We start from the raw sequence: 13,131 nt of genomic DNA on the forward strand, positions 1-13,131 counted from the left end.
TCCAATGAGAAGGTAAAATTGGGGTGGGGATGACACCCAAAAATCTTCACTACTATAGTAACAAAGTGTATCCAATGAAGGTTACAATATTTTGATCATGAGACATGATCTACCCTGTGAAAGGGTGCCCTATTAAAGGCTTACAAAGATTGTTAGGTAGGAGAACTAGAACCCATTGACGTAAAAGATGATGAAGAAGATGATGACAATAAAGACACTATTGAGGAAGATACATAAATGAAAATAGATAATTAGGCAACAACTAAGGTAGAGCAGCAAAAAGAATAGAGTGTACAAGATACACAACTACCAGATGTCAACCCTCAACATGTAACAAGTGTAAACATCAAAATAGTAATGGTTAAGAATGTTTATGATCACACTGCTCAGAAAATAAATCCCCTTACAAAGGAAGATCTAAAAAAAATACTTGATCAATCTACACTACAGGCAAATTATGTGATAATCTTGTATTGGTAAGTGTAGATGAGATACAGAAAATAGTGACTAATACTACGAGGGAAGAGATGAATACACTAGAGCCACCTATTATCACCCCTCAAGTCACTAATATACAACCTTTAGATAAAATATCTGAAGCTACATCACAAAAGGTTGATACAGTTGGAAAAGACATAGTGGAAACCCAAGCCACTACAAAATCACATAGTGAAACAGGTCAGATAGACTTACTACACCTATAGTACAAGTACAAGGTGCATCACAAGGCATCATGGAAGAAAAGGACAAGCATGAAGAGACTGAGTTGATACCAAAGATGAAGGAGCAAGAAGTAATTCAAGCCCTAGTAACTTTACCAAAATCTGGCACTCCTTCCAATCACACTCTTTAGAAGTCGAGCATAGATGCAACACCATTGAAAATCTCAGTGTTGATTCTGAGTTCATCAAAGGTTGAAGAAGTGATAGAATATGGAGATTTGAGCCTTGATGAAGAGATTATTTTACCAAAATATGATTATGACACAATAACAATTGAGTAGATGGGCATATTGCAAGAAGCCCTAGCAAGAAAGAAAAGACAAGAACTGCTCAAAAAGGAGCATAGGCAAAAGCAAGCATTGCTAGAAATCAAAGACATCTTTCTAGATGCATTTAGTCTGCCTACTCTAGATGAAACCAATCCACTCATTGAAAAACTAACAAATATAGTGGAAAAGGTTAGTGATGTAGACCTTGACACAAATGCAAAATTGTTAGAATGGTCAGAAAAGAAATTCCAAAACAAAGTGAATGAGAAAATATCAGGTTACATAGCACTTACACAAGTTGCATTGGCAACTAAAGTAGAGAGTGTAAAGAAGGTACTTGAGAACATTTTCTCACTGTACACTAAACTATGCAATCCAACACTCTTCACACAAGAGACCAAAAGTCACATTTTGAGTTTGGAAAGTCAGAGTAATGCATCAAGTGCAAAACTGCCTATGACACCAGCTCAAAGTGAGAAGCACTTTAGAAATTTGCTACAAACCCAAAGTCAATTAGTTGCATTATTAGTAGATGAAGCCAATATAAGGGTAAATTTTATTAGCATCCAAACAACATTGACCCCCCACGTGGAAATTTTTCACAAGGAGTTAGGCTACGCTAAAACACTTATGAAGAAAGATCCCAATCTTTCAACATTAGATGGCCTAGTCCACCTTGCTATCAACCTGGTCATCCAAATTAGATCTTTGGATGTGGCATGTGAAAATTGGGATGCAGCTCTCAATATTATACTAGAGGTCCATAAATATTTTTTGGACAAACACACTATTAGTGTATAGCCCATTTGATATAAGTGTTAAAAGGGGGGAGATACAAAAAAAGGGGGGAGATATAGACTTTGGAGGAGATAGAGAAGAGATAGAGAAGAGAATAAGAGCAAAGAGAGAGATGAAGTGAAAGAGTATAAGTTAGCAAAAAAAAAAAAGGTCAAAGAGTATTAGTTGAGACACATTTATTCAGTAGGAATACAAAATTTTGATTGTAGAATAGACCTATCAACTCAGGGGGAGTTATTGGATTGTGAGGTATAAGTTGTTACCAAATTTTGAAATTTTGAAGTTTTGTACATAAGCCAAACAAGATATATGTTATGCTCGTAAGATTAAGGATATCAATGCATGATGAAGTGTTTTTGATACTCATGTCAAAGAGGGAGATTGTTGATCTCAGATTGGTTTTGACTAATGAGTGTCTGCACACTTATGTCATCTATTTAGTTCATGCCAAACAAATAGTACATGTTGAGCTCAACATATATATAATAGTGCATGTCGAGTTCATAGTGAGTGTTGAGCCACTCATGTGTCAAGTCACTCAAGTGTCGAGTAGACTGTGTATGCTAAGTGATTCAAGAGCCGATTAAGTAGAGCATGTCAAGTGATACAGATGTCGAGTCACAGTATAGAGAATAGTATATGCTGAGCATCAGAGACTTCAGATGCAGAGTAAGGTAGTTTGGTCATAGTTCTTTGTAATGGAAAAACAACTATGTAAACTATTTTTTAGCAGACTTAAATATTGAATTACGATATTTTGAAGATAAGGGTGAATCTTAAGTTGGAATCCCTATGAATTACATGCAGCCAATCAAAAAAATGGAAGGATTAAGCAGCAAAATGGATTTATCATAGCCGTTTATTCATACCTAACCTTAAGTCACCTAAGTATTCTTAAGGAGGAAAAACCATAAACTTTCTAAGGCATATGAAGGAACAAAGAGAGAAGTTTTCATGTGAAAAAATAGAGCATTCATGGTGACTAAGGAGTTATGATCTGAGATTATATTGTGGAATCAATTAAAGGAGAACAGAGGAAAGGAAAAACATATAGCAATCAGACATCTAATCAAGAAGGACCGAGAATACATCAGTATAGAGGTGATCTGTCATCAAGCAACCAAGTGCTAACCACAGGATCAATGTTGAATCATTCTAGCAGGTGAATCAGTTAAATCTCTTAACAGAGTAGTCCTAACAGGCTATATTAAAATCTTTTAGTAGGGTTCTTACTTAATTTTGAGTTTAAATCCTTTAACAAGGCACGCTTTTAACAAGGTGTTGAAATCCTTTAGTAGGGTGAGACCTAACAATCTTTGCAAGCCTTTAACAGGGTAGATCATGTCTCATGATCAAAATATTGTAACCTTTATTGGATACATTTTATTATTGTACTAATTAATATTTGTGGGTGTCATCCCCACCCCAATTTTACCATCTCATTGGAGGGTTTCTGGGTAATCATATCTAGTGTCATATATGCGTGAATGCTTACTTGTTTTCATGATTTAGAAGTACATGCTTTACATGGTATTTCAATTTACTTAGTGAATGTATGAGATGGATGTGTGGTGAATGTTTTAAGGGTTAAAGTTTAAACTATTGATTCAACCCTCCCCTCTCATAAGTTTGTCTTTCCTACTGTAATTCCAACACAAGGTTGATGCACCCCTGCAATAAGAAATAAATGGGTTTAATTCTATACATTTTTTTAATGTTATAAGTATTTCATTAATCTAAAGAACATAATAGGGATTTCTCTTTACCTGATAGTGCCGCATCATCTACTGTCACATTTTTTTCAACCCCAACCTCAACATGCTTAACACTAGCATCACGCTCTACATACTCAAAAATTATCACATAAAGGTTACACCAATTGCAATTTAAGATGTTAAATTTTATTAATAATTGCATGATTAATTTTTAATAGAAATTTAATATGTACCTATATCATTATGATGCACATTGAGGTCTTTGTCATGTGTAGGATCTATGCCTTTATCATCATGAGTAAGATTTGTGCCGGTAGTAGTAGGTTATAGTAAAATGTTATGCACACATTGTTATCATTGTTCAAAATTAACATCAAATAGATTATTTGTCACGAAGTTTTCAATTACTATTATTATTCATTTGGCCTATTTACCTGTGTGTCAACTACTACACTAGAATATTCTACACCTATTTGGCCACTGGAATTTGTGCGGTGGTAGGCAACCACTACTTTATAGCCTTGCTTAAAGCCAATTTGTTTTTCCTCTTTTGTGGGCACTAGATTAAGTTCAATGCACTGCATTTTTTGCATAATATTGTCAATAATTAATGTATTGCTTATTCATATGAGGTAGTGTAAAAAAAATTATATGAAATTTCATTTACCACTACTTACAAGGTGTGAGTGAATTTTAATATATCCACCAGAGCCAAGATGGTGTTGATCAACCTTCTCTTTCCTAGCTTGTGTCGCCTTCGATGTGTCCTACAACCTGTATATGTAAACTTTGAAAAATGTTAGAAAAATGTTAGATTATATAAATCTACAATCACATTTCTAGAAATATGTTAGATTATATCAATCCACAAATGAATTAAACATGTAAATTGTAAAAATAAAAAAGTTATTGTCAACATTTTTTTTGCAAAAATGATAAGTTTTGGAAGATGGAAAGTCATCCATCTTGGAAAAGTTCTTAGAGGGGGTTAAAGGTCATGTTTTTGTATTAAAAAATGTAATCTCATATAGAAGAGAGGAGAGGAGATGTGGATTTAGAAAGATGAAGAGAAGGGTGTAAGAGTTTGTGTAATAAATCAATCATTTTTTGTGAAATGTTGTTGATATACTAGTATTTTGATTACAATCTTATTATCTCCTCCTTTGTCTCGAGGTTATGGTGATTATTAAGTTTCTTATATGTGGCAATGAATATCTAGACCTAATATTGATATTATAAGTGTGCATAACATCTTTGGGTTATGGAAAAAGGCCTCATTGCTCACTATTAGACAGTAAAAACTGTGCAAATTTAGAATGAAGAATACATTGATTGTATGATTCTCACTATATGGGGATTAGGGAAGGTGTTAATTGTTTCTTGGTTGTCTTGATAGTTATCTTATGTTTTTGAATCATAACCATTTCTCCTTGTGAAGAGTTGGCCATGAGTCATCATGTTAATTGTTGTTGCAAGCAAAAATAGTGAATCAACATTCTTGAAAAAAATGTGACAAATGCATGGTTATGGTGTGCATGTGTGTTTGAAGGTTCGTATGCATTCATAAGATTTTGAAGATTCTCTTGGAAGGATGCAATAGATGAGAGACTGAATTTTATGAGAAATATATCTAGTTTTGTCGGGTGGTGGGTTAATTCCTTTATCCCTTAGTCTCTTCTCTTTTGCATCTTCAATGATTTCATTCCACTCTAGTTGTAGCACCATAGGAGGATCCTCGTACTTGGGGTTGAGCTTTAGAGACCTTATGTACTAGTCTATTATAGTCTTTAGATGTTTCCAAGATTTTTTTAGAAGTTGGGCTCTATTCAAAATATTTTGACCAAAGAACTCCTCCATAGTTTTTATGAGAATCTTTTAATTTAGGGGCTTGCTCAGTCTAGCTTTTAACAAAAAACAAAATTGTTAGATAAAAAAAAAGTTCAAGCTATGTATGTTGAATATATTACAACAAATGGATGAACAAAAAAATGTAACAACCAATTATATCAAGCTACGTACCTTTTTATGTAATGTGGGCCCAATTTTCTTCAATGATAAATCATAAAAAGTTTCATAAAAAAATATTGTTTCCTGCAAAATCATCACGACATCATTAGTCATAAATGAGTTAAGAATAAGTAAACTAAAATTACACTCTAAATAATTATAATTTTAAAGTACCTGAAAGCTTAGACAATTCTAAGAGAATCATAGCTTTCTCAGTCATCAAAAATGATGCCTCCAACGATCCAGTACAAGTAACACAGGTTGCTCCAGGAAAGGTTGGTAAATTATTAGCAGTACTGGTATCACTTCTATCATCACCATGAGAAGGTGTAAATTTCCCTACAAAAAGTTAATCAATGTCATAATATACTCAAATGAACAAGAAAGTACAAATATTATCATATTTAACACATAAAAAAATGTAGCAAAACAAGGATTTACCAGCTCTAGTTGCAGCAGGTGTGGATGTTTGCATGCTCCTTGTTATCGATTCTACAGTTGACAATCTTGAAGTGTTGGCCAACCTTGTGGAAGTAGGCGTATGGAAATCATTAGCACCTAAAAAATAATCATATATATATATATATATATATACAATGTATTCTTCATGTCCCCTATTTTCCTCTAATAGACTTTAATAATAAATAATAAATAAGGATGGCATCACTATCGAGAGAAACTCTCCACCCATGAGTCGTTCCAAATAGATATTAGTCCTATAGAAATATATTAGCAGCAACAGATCATCATATCACAATACGCAATATTTGAAAGATAATTGCATATGTTTAAGGATCAAAATTAGACATAGTGATAGCATCATTGAGAACACTTGCAAGTTTTCATCAACAGATGAAGAATAGAAAATGCATCACTATGAGCGATAATAATTATAGTGAGAGTAGGAATAGATTGTAGCTTACTTACACTATCATATCAGAGACAACAACCAATCTCATTAGTTGCACAATTCAAATTAAAGATCATCCTTGCATAATTGTTATCAGTCATATCAGAAACAATAGAGATAATATTAGCATTGTTGCATTGGACTAAGTGTAGATATATAGACCAAAATCATCTTACATATACCTAATTTTTGTATCAAAGATAGAAATGGCATTGTTCTCATATATCATATCAATTGTATAACATAAGAACAATCATTTAAAAGTGGTATTGTAGACTATTTTTCTTACATCAATCATTATAAGTTTTAAGTGTTATTTGAGACTTTAAGGAAAGAAGTCTCTTGCAATTGAGTTTTGTAAGTTATTTGTACCTATTTCCCACATTTTAATAAAAGGAGACATTACATCAAGGGCATTATCAATGAGGAGCTTGTGATGAAAAATACATTTGTAAATGAATTTATATGGATTTGTAAGTTTTTATGACAATGACAACGAAATCATATAAGAGGCAACGATAGAAAGTTTCAAACCGACTGTTATGTACAACACAACTATCAAAATTATATCATCAAAAGCTCATGGACATGGAATTGTTAAGAGGATATACATTTTAAGACTATATCATCATAAAGGTTCAACAATTATAATTAGAAAATATATATGAGTTTTCCACATGCAGCTAAGATAACATATTAGGAATGAGTATCAATTATAGAGTATGGATAATGGATTGTATCAGTCTTAAGAATCAAAGAATGAATACAAGTGGTTAAGTAAAGAAGAAGAGTGAACATGACAACAGTAATATAAAACTATCAATAATAATCATGAATAAAATAATGTCCCTTCTGATGATTGAGAATTGAAATCACATACATGTAGGACATACACAGGTACCCTCATTGGGTGGAAGAACTCAGTGTGGTCTCAAAAAATCTTGTAACAAAATATACATATTCTGATTCATGATCCATAGATTAGTATAAAACATAAATCTTTATTGAACTATTGTCCTAGCAAAAGACTCATTGTTGCTTACTTCTAGACACTGTGCTCAATGACACAATTCATTTCTTGTGGCCTCTTTCTCTGTATTGGATGTGGATCTATCACAAGCCCAAGAATTTGTAGATTGACATTCTTCAGGTCTTTTTACATAGGCAAACAGGGTCACTGCTATATGTAATGTCATCATCACATAATATAGTGGCTATCATATCAACAATTAATTATTGTTGTGCAAAATGTTCCTTTCCCTTTCCCTATGAATCAAATTATGACAAAAAATATCAGTAAAACAATTAAAACAAGTCCAAAACCTTCACGAAAGTAACATAATAATCTAACATTTTGTAAAATTACAATTGCATTAATTTTTATATAAAAGGTTTACCTGCACTGGAGAAGGGATGGGAGAAACATCCCTGCCTTTGTCATCTAATGGATAGACCATGTCATCCTGTAACAAAGAATATATATAAAAACATCATCATAATCAAAGGAATAGTCCACTTAGCAAAAAAAGCTTATTATTAAAATGGCATATTGTATATTAGAGTTCTTTAATAGATGGTAAAAATACCAGTAGTAAAATATTAGAAAGATCCCATCATCCTTGGACAATCCTTTGAATCAACTTTCCAACAATATCTCATTTGTAAAAACTGAATGTAATATTCAAAAGTTATAGCCAAGAGAAAAGTACATTAAATCTAGCCAACCAACAAACACGAGACTTGCAACTTGATTTTTTGCAAAATTCACTCACTTTTGGGATTGAGAAAAGACCTAGAAATGTTTCTCGAAAATAATTGTGGAAAAAAATTATGGCCTAATCTATCTTCTTCTTTTTTCTTTGTTTTCTTTTTAGTGCTTTCTTCTTCTTTTTCTTTTTCTTTTTTGGTAGGTAAATGGTTAAAGCCTTGTTTATTTTTTATTATTAAGATTTACTATTATTATATGTTAATCACGAGTAGATTTGAACCCAAGACCTCCGCGATGAGAGGCTCCCAATTTATTGATGTGATGTAGGCTCTTGCCTCTTTTTAGTGCTATTTTCAACAACAACAAAAATCTCATATATTGTGACAAATTTTGAAAAACTACCAAATAGCTTTTTTTGTTGAAGAAAAAATCTAAAAATATTTTTTCTCTAATTGGAGTTGATTTGTAGATTCTAAAACAAACTCACTTCTGGTGATCCTATGACACTTCTGAGAAAAGAAACTTTCAAAGATTGACAAGAGATTTGTTGAATCTATATTTTCATATCATGTTGAATTTTGTAGCATAGGCACCTACAAGATCAAACAACAATCAAATAGCATCTTCCACAAATGAGGGAAACAAGGAAGATATGTTATATTCCTTAAAAGAAAAAGATATAAAATGAATAATATAATGTGTATACATTGTTCTTAATTAAAATAAAATTATTTATTATTTGACCATTATTTCCTATATATATATATATATAGGAAATAATCTATTACTACTACTAATCAAACATTTTTTTTAAAATTTAAATTATTTTTATTTTCCCTTTATTTCTTAAATAACTTATGATGTTACAAGGGGGAATAAAATTAAACACAAGATCCTATAGGTCCCCTTATACCTTGGAAAGTGTTCAAAGGACATAGGGGACAGAAATAATGTAATGTGTATGGCGTATGTCAAATGACAACTATAAATTTTAATTTTTATGAAGTTATATATTTGAGCATTAATTATAAGAAAAAATAAAGAAATTATCCATCTTAGGATTCATTTAAGAAAGGGGAAGAGTGAAACTTATACATTCCTTGGTGGTTATAAAGAATAATCTGAAAAGTCACCTCTTAATTAGGCATCCATTGTAGAAAATTGCATAGAAAACTTCTTAGGTGCTCTTTTGGAGAATTAGTAGAGTCTATTATAGGCTTATGCATTATCTTTATTACTCTCCATGTGTTTTTTATCACTTGAAGGGGTGTAGGATCACACAAAGAGTACTATGAATTGGGGCTTGGATTAGTTGAGCACTTCGGTACAAAGTTGAAAGAAATAAAGATTGTAACTTCGTTTTTCTAATGTGTAAAGCCAATTTGACTAATATTTTTTAAGTATTGAGTATTGCATTTTTCTACCTCATTGGAACAATAAGAAGAAAGTGTTTTCTTCTTGCATTTCATATGTTATATTTGTGTTGTTTTTGCATAGAGTGGCCCTTCATTAGGAGCCAAAAGAATATGGTGAGAATGTTATCGTGAACTTAAAATTGAAAATTTGAAAGTGCTGAATATGAATGGGAAGAAATCTATTATGATGATATAGAGATTGAAAAATTGAAAACTAGAGTTACAACCTCAAGAATAAATCAAATATGAAGTTAGCATGAAGACTTGATAATTTGAAAAGGTGATCTTTAATATAAAGTTCATTATTGAATGAGGCAAAAGGATTAAAGAAGAGATAAGAAACCAATTAAGAGTTATGAAAGCCTAAATTTTGGAGAGAGTAACAAGCTCTCGAATGATATCATCAATGGTATAGATTATCATATATATAGATTGGTATTAGATACAAATATCACAAAGAACAAGCAAATAAGGTAGATGAGAAGAAGTCACAAATATTTGTACTTGTTGTCAACATTCCTACCATGAATAAATAAAATCAAGTCATACAATATGCAAGAAATTTTCCAAAAGGTAACAATAATAATATAGAAATTCTTTCTTCCTAGAAAAGTTTATATAACCAAGTTCCAACATTCTTTCTATGGGTTTTTTTTCATGTAACCATTTAGTCATAAAGAAAAAGATTATAGAAATCATGAAAGAAATTTTTCTTTGAATAAAAGTTCCTATGAGCTATAAAGTAGGCATTACAATTCATGTGGTCCTTTACCAAATTATTATGTCATACATTAGAATTGAAAAAATATTGGTTAGATTGCCCAATTTTTTAGAAATAATTTGTGAGCTACTTAGAAGTAGAAAGTGGGTGTACTTCTTAAACAAAAAATACAACCCCAAAAAAACCTAGAAAAGGAAGAAAGAATTTAAAAACAAGAGGAGAAATGTATTGTTCTACTTTGTTTCTCTTTAGATTTTGTGCATGCATGCTTATCTTTCTATAATGTTGTTGTAAAGGGTTTTAGGGTCCCTTCAAAACCTATTTTTTCTTTAATAAAAAATAAGGAGTTCGTATTTCCAAGTTTGAAAGTTCTTACCCACTCAATGCTAAAACTGAAAATATGTGATGGAATTTACACTCGAGGAAATTGTGAGGGAGAGAACTTCTTCTTATAAAATAATAATTTAATAGTATATATTAAATTAGAAGTCAAAATATTTGGATAGACTAAAGAAAATACAAAAGTTGTAAAATAAAAGAGATAACCATCAGTTTTAGATGCATGTGCTAGTGACTTGGTAGATAATAGATCAATTAAAAGAAAATCCACTCAGTGGAAGTTTATCTACAATGCATTTATTTTGTTTTGTTTTGTTTTATCGATAAAAGGTCGAAGCCCTATAGATTATATTCTTTTAATAAATAAAAATTACACAAGTCTTTGTTCTAGCGGGCACTGGTAGGAAAGAGTAGAGAAAGAAATCCTCTAGTCTTTCTTGGGAGCAAGGTCCTATAAATTACAAAATTAAAAGGGGCATGCTCCAGTTTCTTAACTTTCTCTGTATATATTTTCAAAGCTTACATCTTTTCATTGATCAAAACTTGATTATTTATACAAATGCCCTAAACCTTGTTGGGGTTTTGGAAATCCTTCCTTTACTCCTCATAGATTACTTATATTTGGTTTTGATTTTATAATCGGTCATCCACATTGACATCTTGCTCTAAATCCTTAACACTTTTAGTTATACAAGTTGGTTTTCCTTTTATTTGTCATTTACTGCATCTAATGTTATACTAACATGAAACCATTAGTAGAAAAATACCTTACTTTGGTGGTTATGGATTAATATTTATGTTATAAGTTAACCCAAATACCTTATAATTTAGATTATCTATGTAGTTAATTCATTTAGGAGAGTAACCAATTACTTGTTTAAATAGCTACAAAACATTGTTTGTGTACACTAACAAATCTATATTTGATATGGTTTTCAAGGTTTAAATATGATAAAGATCAAGATTTGTGGCATGGGCATGGAGGTGGAGTGTATGGTTGAGTCACTCCCTACGGACACAGATTTTGTATGTATTTAATTCCTATTAGAGTTCATTTATTATTTCCTTGCATAGAATTTAATAATTATCTATGCAATATATAAAAATATGTATGCATAAAACAGTAAGAAGGTTTTACTTATGACATGCATAGAAATTAATAAAATGGACATGGAATGGATTAGTACAGTTTTTAAAATTTTGATTACAATGAGATACTAAAGAATTAATCTCATTATATATGTACCTTCTATATGAAACTTATTGTCATCTATACAATCTTGCACTTAATTTTTAAAGCTATATAACTTTGAGTATAATGAGTACTAACTCTTCAAAATTTACAAATGCATTCTTGTTGTATATCTCATGTATCCCTCTAATTGGATCTAATAGATGTATAGGTAGAAGAGTAATCAAATTACAACTCAATGAATTTTAAAGTATGGTATATGATAGGTCTTATAACTTTTAAAACTTTCTAAAATCTCAAGCATGAAAAAAGGAAAATCAGAAGAGTCAACAACATTATTTATATTACTTCTTTTATCTTTATGATCATTACCCATTGAAAAATTATTTTTAATTTTAAAACATAGAAGAGAAAGAAGACATGGAAGATATAGATGACAATATGAGTTTTATATTTATGCATGTTAAACTAAAATAATTTATTTCAATATTCTGTTGAAGTTGATGAAAGATCAACCCTGTAGCTCCCAAGAATCACCTGCATGCAAAGACCTGTCACAAAAGAGAGAAGCAAAAAGATATGGGGGCTAGAATTGCTAGATCCATAGATGAGACATTCTTGATGAGCAAAAAGAGAAATTTCTATATCAAAAGTGAATTAATCAATAATTACAAAGAGAGATCATCCTTATAAAGGAGATCAAATCCCTAAAAAGGTCTAACCTAGGTTTCATCATAATAATTAATAAAAGAATTAATTATTAAATGCCTAAAGTTTGGCTTAAGAAGACTAGAGTTAATTAGGAATATCTAACTACTCTAACATATTCTTCACATGATCATGAAAGAAGAGAATCTATTTAATTGTACAATGTCTTGTGGAGATGACACTAATCCCTGTTGGAATTAGAGAGTCACGTTGTCATTTGGACAGGCAAAAGGTGATGACTAATACTTAGAATCACAAACAATTTAGGTGTTGTAATTGATTGGAAATCGATTGATGAAAGATGGAACATTGAAAGACATTGAAACCATTGGTAGACTAGTATACTAGTTAAGACATGGAGAATGGTGTAGTCAAGGCTACAACTAATAGATAGAAAATAAAAGATAACATATTGTGGATCATGTGTGAAGAGTCAACATTCAAAGAGTGATGTAATAGGAACACAAGTTGAAGCAACGAAAGTATGAAAGGATGAGAGTCTAGATGTAGAATAAGAGGGAAACAAATAGGCCTATGAATAAGAAACTATGTATAGGTAGTCATGGGTATTCTATGATGGGCTCATCTATGCAATTCAAATCTAGATGTAGAATAAGAGGAAAACAA

This window comes from Cupressus sempervirens, chromosome 11, assembly GCF_028749045.1.
Source record: "Cupressus sempervirens isolate cs-2001-9-10 chromosome 11, ASM2874904v1, whole genome shotgun sequence".
Lineage (NCBI taxonomy): Eukaryota > Viridiplantae > Streptophyta > Pinopsida > Cupressales > Cupressaceae > Cupressus > Cupressus sempervirens.